Here is a 14,993-nt window from a genome sequence, read left to right on the forward strand (position 1 = left end):
ACATTAAAAAAAAACTATAAATTCACTGAAAAAACAGAGGTCAAGTGACGTTACAGTTAGGTGTGATAAACAGATCCAATGTTATTTAAAGAAAACCTGAGAAATCTGCTGAAAAAAACATAAATTAAAGTGACATTTTAGTTAGGTGAATATGTCAATGTCAACATAACGTTTTGAACTCAATAAGACACACAAGTTCACCAGTTATAGTTAGCATTGCTAACTATAAATTGCGCCCCCCCCCACCATGCACTGCTTATGACCTCACATATAATATTACTCATGTCATGTTCAATGACATTATTTATGACATCACTAATGGCTTCTCAAATGACATAATTGATGACATCACTGATGACATAACTGATGACATCATCCAATAAATGTGTTAGTTTGTTTTATAGTTTACATAGTGGCGGGTAAGTAACATATTACTTCTCTACCTAATTATATACAGCCTGTGTCCAGCTAATGGGTGTAAGTGTTTACAAAACACATGTGCTCCTAATGCATCATAGGTGTGTAGAGGTTTTGAACACGTTATAAATCTTTGTATTCAGGAGTGTGCGGGTGGCATTTGGTGACTTGTGTCCAGTATTTCAACACAAGCTCTTTGATTCTGCAGAAAAAGTTTAAAACAGGGCAAAGATTCAACATAGTAGACACTAAGGGCCTCATTTATAGTTTTTTTGCCGTAGGGCAGCACAGCAGACCTTGCTGCTGTGCTGCCCTACGGAAACAGAAAAGGGCAGGAATGCTCCGTATCTATTAGATACAGCCCATTCCTGTTTTTTTCCCCTGCGCCGGTGGACAATGGGCTGACGTGCGCCAATGCAGGCACCTTGCACCATGGTGCAAGGGGGCCTGCATTGCGGGGATGATTATTTTTGTGCAGGAAGGGAATTCTTCCTGCACAAAAACAATCACAAGAGGCTTTTTCCTCTTTCTATGTGTGCTGCAGAATGCAGCACACATAGAAGGGGGAAAACGAGGAGAATTAAAGGTATTTGTCCTCACTGTGCCTCCCTTACACCTCTCCTGGGTAGGCGTACGTTTTTGGTCCTGCTCAGACTTATGATTCGTTGAAAATCTGGGGCAGTGTCAAAAAGTCATGGATTTTGCTGGGAACGCCCCCAGCAACACCCATGGAATGCCTCTTTCATACAGTTTTCTGCGTGAAAGGGCCACATATTTATAAGGCCATGAAAAACCACGTAACGTGGCTTTAAATGGCCTTATAAATATGCCAATGGCACATTGTTCCACCCGAAACGTCAAAAAAGTGACGTTCCGGCGGCGCAATAGTGCCGCTAGGGGCTCATAAATGAGGCCCTAAGTACTGTAAGCGGCTTGGAGTATTTGGACAGAATCATCTCAGCCTGACAATTTCTCCATAAGATAGAAGACTGTGCGCGCCAGGTACTAACCTATGTGCATGTGCTTGATTAGCTTCAGAAGATGGGTTATCTGTAAAGTTTTCACCACAGTACAAATGCTGCAGGTAGTATGACCTTTAGCACCTTCAGACCTTGGGTATTTTAAGTGAATAGTATCTCTTTAGACAACTTTTTCATAGAGTGAACAATGTTCTTAGTAGATACACTGTGGGGTATTTCTCAAGAGAGTTTAATTGTCTGCAAACAGTGTGGTACAGAGTAAACTCTCTCCATAGAGTAAATACTGTTTACAGTACCAACTTTTCTATTCCTATCCACTTCATTTCTCCATGTAGGTTTGGTTACTGTGAAGGGTCTGATACAGGTGATGGCAGTCCGTAGTAGGGCATTAATTATATAACAGAAGTTGCTTATCTAGAGGAACTTGGGATCATATTTACAAGGGGATAACGTCACCCGAACGTCACTTTTTGTGATGTCCCGCTGGTGCTATGTCCTGACCATATTAACAAAGTGGCGTTAAGCCACTTTTTGGTGGTTTAACGCTGCTTTGTAAATATGGTATCCTTTCACACAGGTATCTGCGTGAAAGGGGCGTGCAATGGATGCTGCTGTGGTTGTTCCACCGCAAAACACATTGCTTTTACACACTACCCCAGATTTACAAGGAGGTGTAAATTTGAGACAGCACCAAAAACGAATGCTATGCAATAGCAGACATTTAAATGGCGCAACGAGGAGAAATGCTTTTATTTTTCCTCGTTTTTGCTTTTACTATGTGTGCTGCATTCTGCAGGACACATGGAAAGAGCAGAATGCCTTTAATGATTGTTTATGTGCAGGAAGGTGTTCCTTCCTGCACATAAACAATCATTAAATATTGTTGATTTGATACTTCTATGTGTGCTGCAAAATGCAGCACACATAAAAGTAACAAATTGCCATTATTGATTGGTTATGTTCAGGAAGGGACACCTGCCTGCACATAAACATCATTCTCTGCAATGCATGCACCTCTTGCCCCAAGGTGCGAGGGTGTCTGCATTGGCGCTAGACAGTTCTTTTAGCCCCAGCGCTAGGGAAAACACAGGGGTGCGCCGTATTGTTGTAAATACGGCGCATCCCTGTGTTTTGGAAATGTCAGAGTGCGGCGCAGCTCTGCACACCAACATTTTCTTGAGCATATGCCAGTTGGTTTTCTCTGAACAGTTGCATACCGATTGAACACCGCGTGCAGTAGGGGTTACACATCTATGTGTGGTTGATTATTAATATGAACTCAGCTACCATGAAGTGTATGGTGTAGGGTCAATGCTGTACATAACACAAGGTTGCTTCACCTAAGGGGGTTGTATGTGTGGTGGCATTAATGATGCTTTGTTATTCTGAGCTACTGGGTACTTACTTTCAAACCTCTAATGCCACACTCCTTTAGAGAGTAATTTGCACAAAGTATCTTGGATGATGTCATCAGAGTTCAAAATGTTACGTTGTCTCTGACATGTTCACCGAAATATAGCGAAGCACATTCCTTGCTTCCTGTGGGGATCTGCTTCTAGCCCGGCCTTTTTGTTGTGTTAAGCAGTTCACCTCTATTGCTCCTGTTTCTTCCCATCTTCCCATCTTCTCATTCTTGCACAGCGCAATGACCCACGTTTTTATTTTCATGGAACCACGTGAATACGTATATAAAGAAGAAACTTAAGTATATAAAGAAGAAACTTAATAAATAAGCAAAGGACTCGTAATGTAACGAAACTATTTGTGAGTATATAAGTTAATGGGAATGCTCAATGTTTCTATTTAAAGTTTCATTCCTCGTTCATGTCCTGCTTGGCCAACAGCACCACCTTCAGGTATTTTTTAGTACCTCACATTTCACATTTACTGTAGGGACCAAATAGGACAAGCATTTTCAATGCAATAGGTCTCGCATTTACTAGAGTTTGAGCTATTGGCATTGTAAATGACAATGCCTTTTATTTACTTGTTGATTTTTAAAACATAAATAAAATGCATTGTTATTTACAATGCCAATAGCTTAAACTCTCACAAATGCGAGACCTATTGCATTGCAAATGCTTGTTTTTAAGTACCTACTAATTGATTTTACAGCACATTATTCATAAGATATTGGTGGTAAACCAATACATTTTTGGGCAGTTCTGATGAGATACTCAAGAAATATGCCAGTACAGAATTTGGTACAATATCTTTCTTCGTTGCAGCAAATAATTAAAATTTGCTTTTATATGGCTCTTATGACCGCAATTTTGCTGCTTCTGTACGTTGCAAGTGTTACCCAATTTGATTTTAGTGGTACATATGAGCCTAAAAGATGTGTGCTGCTGTACTGAAGTCACCCTTGGGTCTGCCTGACTGAATCCCCTACAGTAAACCCAATCCTGAGAGCAGACCACTGTCCTCCAACGTATCCGGATCTACCCTGTCTCCCGTGTGGGCAGCCCAGCCTTGATTGGACTCAGGGAGGGAAAGAGTATCACTCTAGTATAATAGCTGCAAGAAGACATTTTGAAACAGGAGGTGGTGGTACTGGATGCGCGCAACACGCAAAAGCTGTAATACTTATCCAATATATTTCCGACATATTTCTTTTGGACTTTTAGCAGAAGGCACCAAATACTTAGACACTGACCATCAAATTATAGGAACTAAACTGAGGACTAGGGAGACGAGCTCTGGCAAGAAGGCCTGAGGCGTTCTGACCACTTCTAGGGGGTCTCTGAAAACCAAGAGCACATTGCAAAAGAGCTTTTAAAGAAAGACTCAACAGCATTTTAATGTTTGAAATGTTTGATGTATCAGTGATAAAATAAAATGCAAAATTAGACATATTGTTTTCTTTCAAATTGTCTCGGATGATGCACATTGCACTTAACTGTAGAAAATTAAGAAAGCGCCACTGAATTTTGTCTTTATCTCGTGCAAGAACTTTCCTCAAAACTCAAGCAGAATGTTTTTACCTTGTTAGGAACATTTGACATTTAAAAAATTGAATGGTGCAAAATATTAGTAGTTGTGCACTGGAGAGCTATCAATCAAATAAATTTACTCGAAACCCGGGGCCAGAGGCAGAGGGTGAATGATTTAATTTGTGTCACACCTTCCCTTTCACGAACAGCACGGCGAGCAACGCTATTGGCGGTTGTTTTCAGTCAGGGAAAGATTTCGCTTTCGAAATACTCTCACACAGCCAGCAGAGTTTATTTATGAGAGAATAAAAACGCGGACAGCCAGGCTGCCTGACTCATGACTGTGCGTCCCTTATTATGCTTGAGTTTTGAACGTGCTTTCCTGCCTGTTGGCCTTTCTCGGCTGTTCTGGCAGGGCCGGGATAGGCCAGGTCTGCTGGTAAACTGAAAGGGTTTCCATTCTCGTGCCTTCCTTTACACTCTGCAGCTTCCGGTATGATGTGGCTTTAAAGTAATTCCGGCAGCGCACTTCCAAAGCTTCCTTTCAGACTTCAGTCACATCCGGTTTGGAGTTACACAACACACACAGCTGCGAGGTAAGGGCAATAGAGGGAACCTGAAACATGCACCATTCATGTTTTTATAACGTGTTTACAAATCTTAGTGATTCGGACAACTAGAGCTGAGGCAAGCCAGGAGAAAAATTTAAGTGACCAGTTACAAATCTCCCTTTTGGATCTAGTTGCGAAACATGGGATTTTGGACATTAAAATACGTAGACTAGCAGAACAATCTAGTACAATCCTGCTGGTTAATTAAAGCTGCTTCCTGAAACTATGGACTCCATTTTACAATGATAACAAGACAAGCCCGGCAGAGCGTGGCGCGCGCGCTTGGCGGGGGAGCGCTTTCCAGGCGGGGGAGCGGACCCTTTGAAGTGCGATGCCAAACGGATTGCATGGCGGCACGATGCGCGTGATTGTGCGCGTGCTAGCCATGCAATCCGCTTTTGGGAGCACTTTGAAATGCCCCCTTACAATAGTCTTGCTTTGCGATCGCTTACGCGATAGCAAGGCGAGCCCTAAAAAGCCACCCTACGATGGGTGGGGCCTGGAGTAGCAGGAATTAAGAGATGCTACTGGGCAACTTAAATGATCCCATCAATGACAGGATATTTGGGGACAGAGGTGAAATTCGGCATGCTAGAAAGTCTGGGCTTAGTGGACTGGTTATACAGAATGGCCCCGTCAGAGGCACTACCCAGGGTTCCTAGAACTCCAATACATTCCTGACGACATGCAATGGAATGGAATGGATCAAATGGAAGGAGAAACCCACCCATCAAATTACACAATGGCACAGGAACTGGTTAGCTAAGTTACACAACTAATTTGTTTCAAGGCATAGGACATGACTGGAATCACAAGGCTGGGTGATCTATGGTAAAGGAAACCATAAAAAAATGCTACGAGCAACATACACACGAATACCAGTTCGTGTGATACCTATAGCCAAGGAATGCTCCAGAGACTCACTTTACTAGACCAGCAATTACACCAGAGCTCGGTCCACTGCAACCAAAAGTCACAATGGAGTAACTAGAAAGAAAGGGGATTTTCTAGTATGTCTATAGGTCACTAGAATTAAAAATCCTGAACCTGTTAGCCGACCTGCGAACCAAATGTGAGGGAGATGTGCAAAGGCTGGACAATGAAGAGTGGACGGAAGCTAAAATAGCAGCAGAATCGCTAGCCAGGATTTCTTTGCGCCTTCACCTCATTCAATTTAAATAATTTCATCTAATTTATTCCACCCCAAAAGGCTTTCGAAAATGAATGGAAGCCACGACCCTCAGTGCCTCAGAAGTAAAGGGGAAATATTACATTTGGGACTACCCTATTAATAAATTTTGGTCACGCACACACAACACACTTGGGGAAAAAATCTGGGTTTCCAATCAACGTTCACTCCAAAAATAGCAATTGTAATCAAGGACGACACAAAGGGGTTTTACGCACGCCTGCACACTAACAGCAAGAGGCATGATGACAGCCAAGAGAGACACTACAAGATACTGGCGCTCAGACTGCACAGCCATTTGCCGAATGATTCAGAAGGATGGACTATTGCTCAGAAGCAGAAAAAAAAACCGGTCAAAAAACACAAACAAAAAACGGGATCTGTAAACAAACCAACACATTTTGGTGACCATGGACTCAGTAATTTAACTAAATATATTTCATTTGGAAACTAACACCATGTGTCAGATCAATCGTTTCATTATACACGACGTGTAGGAACGTGAGAACAGAGTGTGATGTCATGCTGAAACTGTGTTTTGTCTTTTAAAATTAATCTGAACATTTTATTAAAGGGTCTAAGTGCTTCTGGGGAAGTTTGTTCAGTGCTTCCCGCCCTGACGTGTGAATGACTGAAGGAGAGGATCCCCCAGCTGGCCCTTCAGAGACAGTGAAGTGAAAAGGCAGAGGGAGATGGGCGGGTCCAGGCAAGCCTTCTGGAGTAGTGAGATAAAACACAACCTGACCTCAGCACAACACCAAAAGCAATAACAGTGCTCATAATAACGAGTCAACACAAATAACGAAGTGTTTTATCAACAGTATGTGGGTTAGACAAGGAGCAGGCGTATACGGTGCCACTATAGGTCCAGAGCTCAGTCAGTATCTTGCTGCAGGAGCATTTTCTTGCCCTCATAGGGAAGCCACTTTACATAAGATGGTGTGCGGAGGTGGTGTGTAGTCCTGGGATGTAAGTGTGCAGGGCTCTAGGGCTTGAGTTCTTGTGGTGGACAGTAAAGAAGGTGAGATGTTTCAAGCCACATGGTGGCAGCAGAGAGCTTACAGGGCCCACCTCAAATTCCGCGTGAGACTGTCTTTTCGCCCGTAACCTAAAGAGGACTTCTGGGCATCTCGTTCCTTAAAGGCAGCCATTTTTCTTAGATTTTGCATTGTATGCTTCATAGAAGGACATTTAAAAAAAGATAACGAATCTGTATACCAGTAGTAAGATACACATAGAGAAACATCAATGTAACCATAATTTGTAGGAGCTACACTATGCATTAGAGAAAAATGTTCAGCAAAAATCCACACCCTTGTAATATAGCTTAATCACTTAACGTATGCGCAACATTAACCCTACTCACCCCCATTATCGGTGCAAGAACAACTACAAGTAGTCACTTCAATATAGAACGTCATTCATCTTGTTTTTTGAACTTCAGTGCCATACAGAATATATATATCACGAAAGCACTAGCGGTTGCTGGGGCGCAGCCCAATCGTCGTTGGTGCCCTATTCTGGCGTCCCCGCTTACAATGGTTATAAATCCACCAAACTCCTCTGATAAAGCACAGGTTGGCATTCCGACACGGTAAAGGTTTATTAAATGCAAAATGGCACTGAAGCTGACGAGGAGGGAGTGGGAGGGGGGAGTGGGGGCGGGCACAGTGGTGCGGGCCGCAGTTGTAAAAGGCAGGGAGAGGGTGAGATTGAGGAAGGGAAAGATAGGGATCAAAGGAAAAAACAAGGGGTGGCAAATGGTGTGCACTTTGATGTCCTCAGTGGCCCCGCGGCTCACTGAGGACATCAAAGCAAGTGATCAGGCAGTGCTTTTCAGGCTGCCAAATGGTGCGCGCGCCCAGGGCACATGCACTGTATTTGGAGGCCTGGAAAGCACTGTTTGCACTTCCAAAAGTGCTTACTATAAGTCTCGCCAGAACAGCGCTAAAGCGCTGTCTCAGACGAGACCTAAAAAACAAATACGATCAGTAGGGAGGCTTAGTAGTTGGAGTAAAGTCGAAATGCAGATTGGGCCAGTGCTAGGATTTTCTAGGGAGCATTTTAGGTGTGAGTCCGGGCATCTCTGTATTACACCGATGTCTTTTACAAACTTCACTAACTTTTGCACTGCAAAAATACGGAGATGTAGGGGGCATCTTCCAGTGCGCTTGCGCAAATATTAGTGATTGGTATTTTCTCATCATTATCTCAGAAATGCTTCATCTAACCCCACGGTGTGGGAACCAGCCGCAACACACGTGCTGTGTGTGCAAGGTTTCACTTTGTTTGTGTGAAATAACAAAATCATGGTCGCCATTCTATGCGTATTGTGTGACACAAAATACATATAGTAGCAGGAATTGCGCACAGTAAAGTAATTATACATATAGTAACACAATGGTGAACACATTAAAAGTGGCTTCCAGCCTGTGCAGAGCAAAGTAACACAACTCTATGCACAACAGTAAACTTTTGTGTACGATGATAAAAAGGAGCAATAACTTATGTGTCTGTGTGTACATTATCCCTTGTGTGTATACATTACAAAAGTATGTAAAACAACACATCTGTATAAATGAAAAGAATTATGTTCGCATTTACAACTCTATTCACAGCAACTCGCGTGCATATGCTATTAGACATGTTTTTAAGCAGTAACAAGAAATTGATTGAAACGGGTAGTAAGTTTATAAACACTACAACCAGGCTGGTCCAGGAGCACCCTTTGAGAAATGAGACAGTAACTTGTAGGGGGAGACCGCCTTTGAACAGCGTCCTGATGAAATATATTTCCAAAATGCAGACTCCCAGATGGAGTACCCCAACAACATTCTACGCTAGCCAATGCTGATCCATAGAGGTCAAATGTACATCCTGGGGCTTGTCTTCCAGTGCTGCGCTCTCAGCCCTCCAAGAAACATCCGCTTCCCCCTAGCCATCTTGCGGGGGATGAGGTGAAAGGAGGAAAATGACATGGTCTCTTGCCTGCCATTTCCCTCCTGTCTCCTCATTCCACATCCCTTTGCGAGCCCCCCTACTCTCTCTCCCCGGTAGGCGAGACAGTCAGATCATGACAGGAGCTCTATGAGGAACGAGTGTCACTCACACAGCTAAAAGTGAATGACCAGTGATAAACTGTCCTCCTGAAGGGCGGCCTTTGTTGAATGATTGAGGAGAGGGTGCATGGATCCTGCTCCCAAGGCCATGCCATATCTGGACTTATTCCACACAGGAAGAGTGTCTTTTACAATAGTAAACGGAGTCCAAAAAGGCAACACTAGGCTGTAGAGGTACTTCGTTCAAGTCACTGGCATGAGTGCCATTAATGAAGAATTGCGTACCACACACACAAAGGCTTATGAGCTGCAGTCAGCTCCTGAAAGTGACGGAGAATGCCACCGCACATTGGGCCTGATTACGATGTCAGTCAGAAAACCTCTGGCCAGCAGTCGGATTCCCCTGGACCGTGTCGGAACCCATCCGCAATTCTGACCGACCCATTGCGATGCTGGCAGTTGGAAGGGGAACCATGCAGACATTCCGAATCGGTTCCGAACAGCATTCACAGAATCCAAGTTGGTCGGAGTAGATTCGTACAACTCAATAGACAGCGTTTCCAACTGACCGATTACGATGTCGGATTCCAAAAGCCTTTCCCACTCAGTCTGTCCGACATGAAAAGTCGGAAATTGACTTTGGGGGCCCCTAGCATGCCCCCCTTCATCCTGAATCCTGAAGTTGAGGGGGTACCCAAGGGACCCCCCTGTAATACCATGCACAGCATGGCAGGCACCATGGGGTGCCCGAGACAGGGTCCAAGGTTTTCCACAGACACCCATTTTTCCCATAGGAGCCTGTGTTGTTGCTCTGAACACAGGCTCCCATTGAAGTCAATGGGAGACCTTCTGAACAGTATTCGGAAGCATCATAATCGGTCGGGTGGAGCCGCTGACTGCGAGTCAGTCGAAACCAAATTCGACAAGGAGTCGGGCGGTTTAGTTTCTGACCAACATCGTAATGAGGCCCTTAGTCTTCCATTGTAGAACGCTGGGTGTACCCATACCTCAAATACGTACGGGGCTATTCACAAAGGTTACTTACACTTGGAATTTACTCTTACATGTTGAGTAACTACACTGCTTTTGGTTATTGACAAAATCCATTAGTAGAGTTAATCAAAAGTGTAGTCTTGCATATCTCCACTACCTGAAAAAGGTGGTGGAGCCAAGTCTACGAGTGTATGTTACTATTGCCAAAAAGAAACAGTATTAACCTTTACCATAGGGTGAGCTCGACCCTTATTGATGAGTCACCTGTTGGTAAAGTATAGGGAAAAGTAAAATAGATTATTTAATTTAAAAAAATTGTAAAATATCTTTATGTAAAAAAAAATTGTAAATTCATTTTGCACATTTATTTTAAATGCAGAACAACATTTTTAAAATGCTTCCGCACTATAGCACTGTTAACTTAATTTTGAATTACATCCTTAATATGGTTCAGTTTGGGGTGGGAAATATGACTTCTCCAAAGTCTAACATTTTTCTCAAAGTGGTTAGGTTTGGAGTGGGTATAAAAAATCTGACACTCCCCACTCCACACCTCTGCCAAAGTCCACTTTCTCTAATGTGTTTAAGCTTTGAATGGGAGTAGTAATTCAGATCTTCCATCAAAGTATTAATACTTTCTCTTATGTGATAAGTGTTTATTGGAAAACGTGAATGTTATATCTATAAACCGTTATAATTTGTTTGCATGTTTTATTTTGTACATGTAAACATTATAGTAATTTATATAGTATAAAGTGCTTGTGTGTTTATTAATATAGTTGTAATTTCCTGAGTAGATAATTATGAACCCTAAAACGCCAGTAGTTTTCCAAATGTGGTTTATTTTGGATTTGGATAATACATCTATCCATCTTTTCCACAAGTACAACACTTTCCCCAACATGATTAAATTTGAAGTGGGAATAGTAAATCTGACTCCTCTAAAGATCAACACATTCCTCAATGTGGTAACATTTGGATTGGAAATAAGATTTTTTAAGCCCTCTAAAGTCCAACATTTTTCCCAATGTGGTTACGTTTGGAATGGGAATAGTAAATCCGACTCCACAAAAGTAATTGCTTTCCCCAGTGTTGTTCAGTTGTAATGAGAATTGTAATTTTAAAATACCCAAAGTCCAATGCTTTCCCCAATGTGGGTCAGTTTGGAATTGGCATGGTAAACCAGAACCCCTCCCCACAAAGTCCAACACTTTGACCAGCGTGGCTCAGTTGCAATAGGAACTGTAATCCTGAATGCCCCAAAAGTACAATACTTTCCCCAATGTGGTTAAGAGTGGAGTGGGAACAATACATCTGCCCCCCCCCTTTCCACCAGACCTCTTTCCCCAATGTGGTTAAGTTTGGAAAGGGAGTAGTAAATTAGATATTTCCCCAAACTATAACACTTTCTCCAACATGTTTAAGTTTTATTGGGAAGGGAATAGTAGATTTGATATCCATAAACTGTTAGAATTTTTTTGAATGTTTTATTTTGTACATTAAAAACTTATAAAATGTTGTAGTATAAATGTGTTGGTTGTTTATTAATATAGCTTTAACTTTGTAGGAATCATTAATTATGAACCATAAAAGTCTAGCACTTTTCCCAATTTGGTGAAATTCTGTTTGGGTTTAGCAAATCTGCCCAATCCGTTGCCCCCCAAAGTCCAACACTTTCCCCAGTGTGGTTATATTTGGAGAGGGATTAAAAAATCTGAATCCTTCAAAGTCCAAAACTTTCCTCAATCTGACAAAGTTCAACATGTTCCCCAATCTGGTTTTGTTTGGAGAGGGAATATGAAATCTGGCGCTACGACCTGAGTTAGAGATGATGGATATGGAAAATGTTGAAATTTATGAAGAAGTATTGGATCTGAAGGAGAATTCTAGGCATAGTACAGTGAAGTAAAGTCCACCAATTAATTCTAATTTAAATGTAGCACATTATTCTCGGAGAGAACATAGAAGTGGCAGGAAAGGCAGCAGAATGCACATTAGCTTTCAACACTATGAGATTCCCAAACCTATATATAAATGGTTGCAATACATGTATATGTGTAAAGTTGTGGTAATATCGGTCTGCCACTTCAATAAAGCATTAATAATAATACATTAATTCATATGTGCTTTTGTATCACATACTATGATTTTAGGTTCCAAAGCTCCTTGTGTGCTCAATACTTTCGTGTATGTCTTAGTCATTTATTTTACATCATCCTATCTATACCCATTGCCAAATCCACTTTACATCATATCATATACTAACATTTAACAGTTATAGCTGTCTTATCCTACAATTTTCGATCATTAGCCATTTGTTGTGTATGTTGTCCATTAGAGTCTAGCTTTACATGCTTACTACCATATTTTATACATTTTATCCATGTCTTTTAATTCATATTTTCTCTGTTAGGTGGCACATACGAATAACATGCAATCCATATTCATAATGTGATATTGTACAGCATTTTGTACAATTTTACAGACCAATTTAAATCATCAGTCATTTCTTGGTTCTATTCTTATTTCCCATTTTCCATCTCCTTGAAAACCTCCTTCCTCCAACTCTCTCATCTCTATTTACCTCTCACATATTAATCCTACCCACATCACACGCTCTCCTACAACAGTCTCCCCTTGAATCTACCAGTCTGTATCTAGCCTAACCTTCGCTTCTACCCTTATATCACTCCTCCCAGACCTAGATAATGTCCCCTTTCCTTAGTTTCTTCCTTTTCTACTGTGAAATCATCTCCCAACTTTGTCTGCCTCCTCATGATAGGCCCTTCTCCCATCTGTATACTTTATTAACATTTTCTCATGTTCCTTGACTCTTTTTTGTACCTCATCCTCCAGTGTCATATTATTACCATCCTGTTCTGCCACTATCCTCAAATCTGTGGCTCTTCTGTTGACACTCAATTGGCAACCCTGTGTCTGTCTTACCACTATTGTTATTCTTAACCCCTTCATTGGCTCAGCGCCATCGCTCAACATATTACTATCTGAAATTTTTCACTTCATGCTTTCTGCAGAGACTGTTGTAAAATCGTTATCCATTGTTATTTTACAATGTACTTATCACATGTTCATGCTAATTTCCTGTAAGGAGTTGCTGGGCACCTCCATGGTGCTCTTGAGGTACAGTTAGAAGACACCACTCTGTTGGGTTATCCTTTATATAAGTGTGATTTATATATAAAAATCTCATTCAAGTCATATGATGCAATTTTTCTGCTTGTAGTAATGCTGCTCAGCCTATCATATTCTAATGTGGGTTCTGCAAATGATCTTGTCTTGCGTTATCGATCCAAAATGTTTATTTAGTAGTTGTTTCATCTTGCTTTTAAAGGCAAGAAAGAGAGAAAGAAAGAGTGACAGAGGAAGAGAGAGTCGGGGGAGCAGAAGTTTTACACAACTGGGATCTCCGCTGCTACCAAAAGATTTGCTCTCATTAACAAACTCACTGACCCTCTAAGTCTTTCTATCACACCTTCTGAAGAGTTCTTAGAATCTTTGAACATCTTTTTTCTTGAGAAGAGTGTCACACTGCTCTACTCAAATACAGATCTTAATTTCCATTCTTTTCTCACCTTCAAGGCTATACTATATTTCCCCCCTTTTTCTGATGATAATCCCCAGGAAACCATATGGAAATCTAAAAATGTTATCCCTTTCGGAGTCCTGTCTGGTTCACTTCTTGATATTATTTAACCGAACTCTTGGGAACATTCCTGTTCAACATTTCTTTGCCTCAGGTTGGTCTCCTCGATCAATTTGGGTAAACTCAGATGGTCCTTCTTCTAAAGAAAACAGTGGCTGACCCATTGAAACTGGGATATTATCACCCTTGCAGGGACTCACTTTGACCTTGTTTTGAACCTTACCTACCACAGCCCCTGGTGGGGCAGGGTTTTTATCAGGAATAGTGGGGTAATACTTGGCGGTAGGAATTTTCCATCACAGAAAAGTAAAGGAAAATGTGTGATTTTAGGCAAAGTTAAAGGTTTGCAGGATATTGTGGGAAGGAAAATGTCTAGGAAATCATGCAAGGCACACCAACCTGGAATCTCATAGGTGTCTAATTAAAAAAAAAAAAAATAATAGTTAGTAGCTTTCCATGGCTGGCGGTCGAGCCTGGCCCCATTTGTCATAGCTACACCTTTCGCTGACTTCTCAAAGTACTGCTTTAGGGCTTTCTGTTTTGAGGTTTCTTGGTCCACTCACACAAGTGGGGTATTGTTGCTGTAAACAAATATCTGGGAATGCAGGGTGGCAAGAAATGTGTGAATCCCCGCAGATTTGGGAACTTTACCTTACAGAAATGAGAGCAAAATGTGTGTTTTTAGCCAATGTTTGCGGTTTGCAAGGGCTACTGGGTAAGAAATCTTCACGAGAGCCATGCAAGCCACACCTCCCTTGACTCCCCCAGTTGTCTAGTTTTTGGAAATGTGCAGGTCTGGTATGTTTCCTGAGTAGCAGACAATCAGAGGCTCAAAGTTCACAGGTACCGACATTACAAAAAAAGCATTGGTTTTGAGTGGGAAAAACTGCCTCCATGTTACATTCTGTGCCCTTTTCCATCGCTGACACGTGGGCCACCTACATAAATTGTGTTTCAATTTGATGTGGAGACATGTGGGAACTCTCGGTGATTGGAAATTAGTGGACGTCACCGATTCCAGAACTTTCCCTCACAAAATACAAATAAATTATGTGATCTTAGCCACTTAGGCAAAGTTTGAAGTTTGCAGGGCATTGTGGGAAAGTGAGTGGGATCAATGCAAAATACACCAAGCTGGACACCTCAG

The sequence above is a fragment of the Triturus cristatus genome, chromosome 8, assembly GCF_964204655.1.
Source record: "Triturus cristatus chromosome 8, aTriCri1.1, whole genome shotgun sequence".
NCBI lineage: Eukaryota > Metazoa > Chordata > Amphibia > Caudata > Salamandridae > Triturus > Triturus cristatus.